This window comes from Haliotis rufescens, unplaced genomic scaffold (genome assembly GCF_023055435.1).
Source record: "Haliotis rufescens isolate VD_foot unplaced genomic scaffold, xgHalRufe1.0.p SCAF_6, whole genome shotgun sequence".
NCBI classification, from domain to species: Eukaryota; Metazoa; Mollusca; class Gastropoda; order Lepetellida; family Haliotidae; genus Haliotis; species Haliotis rufescens.
The window spans coordinates 18255707-18261706 of record NW_025964334.1 but is presented as its reverse complement, the minus strand read 5'-3'; the positions used below and the strand labels follow the sequence as shown (position 1 = coordinate 18261706).

Below are 6000 nucleotides of genomic sequence, written 5' to 3'. Positions count from 1 at the left end.
GGCCTGTTCCATAACCAATCACCCCGTCTCGGCCTTTTCTATAACCAATCTCCCTGTCTCGGCCTGTTCTATATCCAGTCTCCCTCCCTTGGTCTGTTCTATAATCTCCGTCAATCTCCCAAACTGAGGCTGTTCTATGACCAGTCACCACCTCTCTCCTGACTGAGGCTGTTCCGTTCGATCTACCGGGGGCTGCAAAGTTGCTTATCCCTTCTTCTCCAGGACCTTGCCCCTTTCTCTACACCTGTCTCCCTTACCCCGTCACTTGGGGGCTGCTGTAGAACACGTATCAGTTTTTCTCCCCCTCTCGTGAGACAGTAACGGCCTGTGGGTAAAGAAATCCTTCCCTCTTGACTTTTCCGCAGAGTCTGGCCTAATGAAGAAGCAATGTTTAACTAATTACAAACAGACTTTATTACGGCTATAAGTGGCCCTGGGGATACCTTCTCCCTGCACCAGCATCCCCCTCAACATGTGCAGGGGCAGCAGCATCACAGCGGCTAAAACACGCTGAACCAATGGCAAACCAAGGCTGTCAAGTCCTGTGTCGCTCTCCAATAAAAGTCAAGACCGAACGCCCAACTGGTACAGGAAACTAGGGTGGCTACACGCCCCCGTATTTCATCAACACCCGTCACACAGACAACACTACTTTGTGGAAAATAGCAGCAGTGCATTTGCAGGATATTATTGTCTATGTGACGTAGAGGGACTGGCGTGTTGTGAGGTGTACATAAGACCGAGATCGTACACCCAGACGCTGTAACCAGGCGCTGGGGGCTGGCGACCACTACTGCAGAAAAACAGAATCATTTGAAACCTCTCAAGACTTTTCAAGAATAGTAACCAGGTGAGAGTATGTCGCTGTATAGATGTATATGTTCATCAGTGTCAGACTATCCTTCTTGCGAGGTTAAACATGTTTCCATTACTTCTATAAGACAAAAGTAGGTAAAACGATATGTTACTGTTGATACCTTTTGTTTATTGATTTATTCGTTTGATAAAGAAATTCATGGTTTGTTTATGACATTTACGTCATGTCCTTTACTCGGATAATGAGTACGTCACACAGGGCATGTAGACGATGACGTCATACATCAGTCTCAATGTCGCGGAAGTTGTAAGATGCCAATTTAAACTTTATTTTCATTGTGTCTTTCACTAAATCATAATTAAACCGAGACATGCAGCTGATGATTTTATGAAAAGAATAAAGGATGAATATGTGATGTACATAAATTGATTTAGAAAATCATTAACAGACGGTTTAAACATGAATTATGCACGTAGCTGCATCATTCACACTCTCATGGCGTCAGCTGTGAAATTATTAGGTGAGATTGTTCATGAATGCAGCGACCTTCTTCATGATATACATAAAATGAAACCCTGTCAATCCGGACGGTATGCAGCGACCTTCTTCATAAAATACATAAAATGAAACCCTGTCAATCCGGACGGTACTGTTCAAAGTAAAATCGTCTGGATTAGCAAATGTTCGGATTAACGCATTATGGTTTCTCATTAATGTCCTCGATATAATTAGATATTCATTCAGTAATTATCCGAAACGCATGGCTCCCTGATCAGCTGGATCCAGAATTCGGAGGTTTCATTGTATAGATATGCCATTATTTCATCACAGGAAGAATTTGAATAAAAAGAATCTGATTGTAAATGATTAAAAAACAAAAATATTCTAATTCTAATTTTCTAATTTTATATTTAATGTTTTTGCCAAGACTCTAATAGTTGGCTAAGTGTTCCTGATAGCGGCATAGGAATCAAAACCAAATATCTTTACATAAATTATTGTAAAAGACCAAAAACAGGATCGTGGTATCGACAAAGAGACGCGCATGTATGTGGCCAAATTGGAACTAAAACTTAACGCGCGGCGTGGTTCAAACACCTGCTGTCGGGTTGTGCTTAAAATAACACCCCTTCTAATGATTTCCCCGAGGAAATAAATATTATACGGTATAAGTACAAAGATTATAATATTATAATATTCTTTCCTTTGTTCCGAAAGAATATCTATCTTCATCAATTGAATATTTCCTTCAAAAAAATTCATCCGTATTGGAATAAGTACAGGGCTAAGTTATCAATCGTCGCGGAGGTTGCCATGGCAATAACCTTTGAATCGAATGAATATATCATTCATTCTTCAATTGTCCTCACACGTGTATATGTCAACATATTCGTAATTACATAGTTGCAGCCAAACTTCTCTATTCACATGAATAATTTCTATCTCTTGAAATAATGGTGAAATGTCATTCTTTAAACAAACAAAAAAAGTCAGCTTGCAAGAACCGGCATACGTGCATTTATTTGTGATGTTTTTTTTTTTAGAAACTAACTAAAAAATGAAGTTTTAATGTACAATGGATGTCCAAAACATGTTGTGTCAAATAAGACGATGTTGAAATAGGGACAAACAAAATTCTGACCGAAATTTTAGATTCCTCTGAATATGAAATATGCCAGTCTAGCGAAACCTTGCTTTATTCTATGTCAAAACAATCAAAAACAATTCGAGGTATACATTAGTAGAGGCAAGGGAGGGTTTATTGCGCGTGGTATTTCCGATCAGGATTCTAGCTGGACGATATGTTACGGATGTGTTTCGGTCTGTCATGAATAATGACATTAATAGGAATAATGCTGATTGTAGAGTTTAACAACATTCATTCATTCATTCATTCATTCATTCATTCATTCATTCATTCATTCTTTTATTTGAACCACTTTATAAAGACTTTTTAAGTGTTAGTCTTACCGTGTGCTAATTCCTTCGATCAGTGTCGATAGGCTGGCAATATGCCAAACCTGAGCCTTCTTTTTAACATAAGGTGTTTGGTTCTTGTTAAAATTAAAGTCACTGCGGGCACGATCTTGTGATGCTATGCCTTGTGACAAAGTTGACTCACTGCACGTTTCTTTGATAGATTCGTATACAGTCTTTTCCGGAGAAAAAGAACTTAAACATTGATCAGTTTGTTGCTTCAGTTTGGTGTGATTGTTTAAAGCCGCGCTCAGCAATATTCCAGCTATATGACGGCGGTCTTTAAATAATGGAGTCTGGACTAGACAATCCAGTGATTGAAACCATGAGCATCGATCTACGCGAACGAGATACGATGATATGCATCAACCAAGTCAGTGAGGCTGACCTCCCGATTTCGCTAGTCATCTCTTACGACAAGCCTAGTCGCCTCTTACGACAAACATGGGTTACCGAAGACCTATTCCAAACCGGATCTTCACGGGTCTGTTTGGTGGCCGATTTCCTTGGTCCATCAGCAACATGACAGAGTTCGTAGGTAAATGTCTACGACTAAGAAGGGTGGCTTAATCGAACCAAGATCTTATCCCTACTCTATCACTAACTTATGAGCTCAAAGCGGTAAATGCCTACGACCTTTGTCACATTTATTTTCATTCGACATTTATGTAATATAATGAAATAATACCTTTCCAAGTTTGTAAAACCATGAGTCGCTCACGTTTCTTTAAACCTTGACCTGCAGGTGTAGTAGGCTCAAACGACTCCCCCTAAATTTGACTCTAGAGTGATATGGGCCTAGGCTCACATGACTCCCCTAGCCAGGCTCAAAACATTCCCTCTAGGCTCAACTCCCAAACTGGGCCCAAATGACTCCCCTTGTTTTGAATTTAAATGATTACAGAAAAGATCAAACATATCTGGTATTATAAGGTTTTCAACCCCTCTTCCTCATTTTCTATTTTGAAATGATAGGTTAAGGACAATCCCCAATGATGTTTTGGTACCACTTATTTTATTACAGTTTTATATTTAACTTTATTTGGAAAAAAATTAAATCACTATACTTTTCTTAACCTATAATTTATTTTCAGAATACTCCCTGTGTCCTACATCCAATTCTTTCATTTCAGGCTCAAACTACTCCCCCTATTCTATATCCGATTCTAGAGTATCAACCTCAAACTACTCCCCCAAATTCTATATCCGATTCTTTCATATCAGGCTCAAACTACTCCCCCTATTCTATATCCGATTCTTTCATATCAGGCTCAAACTACTCCCCCTATTCAATATCCAATTCTTTCATATCAGGCTCAAACTACTCCCCCTATTCTACATCCAATTCTTTCATATCAGGCTCAAACTACTCCCCCTATTCTATATCCAATTCTTTCATATCAGGCTCAAACTACTCCCCCTATTCTATATCCAATTCTTTCAAATCAGGCTCAAACTACTCCCCCTATTCTATATCCAATTCTTTCACATCAGGCTCAAACTACTCCCCCTATTCTATATCCAATTCTTTCATATCAGGCTCAAACTACTCCCCCTATTCTATATCCAATTCTTTCATATCAGGCTCAAACTACTCCCCCTATTCTATATCCAATTCTTTAATACCAGGCTCAAACTACTCCCCCTATTCTATATCCAATTCTTTCATATCAGGCTCAAACTACTCCCCCTATTCTATATCCAATTCTTTCATATCAGGCTCAAACTACTCCCCCTATTCTATATCCAATTCTTTCATATCAGGCTCAAACTACTCCCCCTATTCTATATCCAATTCATTCATATCAGGCTGAAACTACGCCCCCTATTCTATATCCAATTCCTTAATATCAGGCTCAAACTACTCCCCCTATTCTATATCCAATCTTTCATATCAGGCTCAAACTACTCCCCCTATTCTATATCCAATTCTTTCATATCAGGCTCAAACTACTCCCCCTATTCAATATCCGATTCTTGAGTATCAGGCTCAAACTACTCCGCCTATTCTATATCAAATTCTTTAATACCAGGCTCAAACTACTCCCCTATTCTATATCCAATTCTTTCATATCAGGCTCAAACTACTCCCCCTATTCTATATCCAATTCTTTCATATCAGGCTCAAACTACTCCCCCTATTCTTTTTCCAATTGTTTCATATCAGGCTCAAACTACTCCCCCTATTCAATATCCGATTCTTGAGTATCAGGCTCAAACTACTCCCCCTATTCTACATCCAATTGTTTCATATCAGGCTCAAACTACTCCCCCTATTCTATATCCAATTCCTTAATATCAGGCTCAAACTACTCCCCCTCATCTATATCCAATTCTTTCATATCAGGCTCAAACTACGCCCCCTATTCTATATCCGATTATTTCATATCAGGCTCAAACTACTCCCCCTATTCTATATCCAATTCCTTAATATCAGGCTCAAACTACTCCCCCTCATCTATATCCAATTCTTTCATATCAGGCTCAAACTACACCCCCTATTCTATATCCGATTCTAGAGTATCAGGCTCAAACTACGCCCCCTATTCTTTTTCCAATTGTTTCATATCAGGCTCAGGCTGAGTACGGCATTCACAGACTGTTGCACAATCAGTGTCAAAACATTTGTTTCTTCAAAACAAATGGGGGGAGTCATTTGAGCCTGGGGAGTTATCTGAGCCTACGACGGGGGAGTCATTTGGGCCTAAGGGGAGTCGTCTAAGCCTGGGGAGTCATACACCGGTACCCGAGTTACAACAGGCCTCCAGCATTATATTGGATTGGTGATTTGGTTGATTGCCAATCGTCGTCCCCCGCTGCTTACAATCTCAACCTCTGGGTCAACTAAACATTTGGCCTGGGTTGTAATATATAACCAATTCCCTTCCACTGATTTACCCACCTGAACCAGAAATAAAGGATACCGCCTGATCTGTTTCATATTTAGATCTGTGCATACAGATTCAGAATGACAAAACACTTCCTACAAGACTGTATGACAAGAGGGATGACTTCAACTTTCCAATAGTCAACTTTCCCTTTCTGTCGGGCGGTATTCTTGCAGCTCCAGCCCTTGGTGTCTACATTTCACACGTTTTGAGGTACAATCGAGATGCTCTTGCTCAGAAGTTGTTTGTTCAAGGTTACAACATTCAAGGCCTCAGTAAAGCTTTCAAAACGTTTTAGGGTAGACATGTGGAGGACAT

The 6000-nt window shown here is 39.7% G+C and overlaps 1 protein-coding gene across 1 annotated transcript in view; it reads left to right on the top strand.

The window, feature by feature from the left end:
• The first annotated feature begins 568 nt into the window (after positions 1-568).
• The window catches only part of LOC124140545, an 83207-nt gene continuing 77775 nt past the window's right edge, over positions 569-6000 (top strand). The window contains exon 1 of the mRNA XM_046508173.2: positions 569-850. The gene's annotated coding sequence lies outside the window, so the exon portion shown is untranslated. The remainder of the gene's footprint in view (positions 851-6000) is intronic.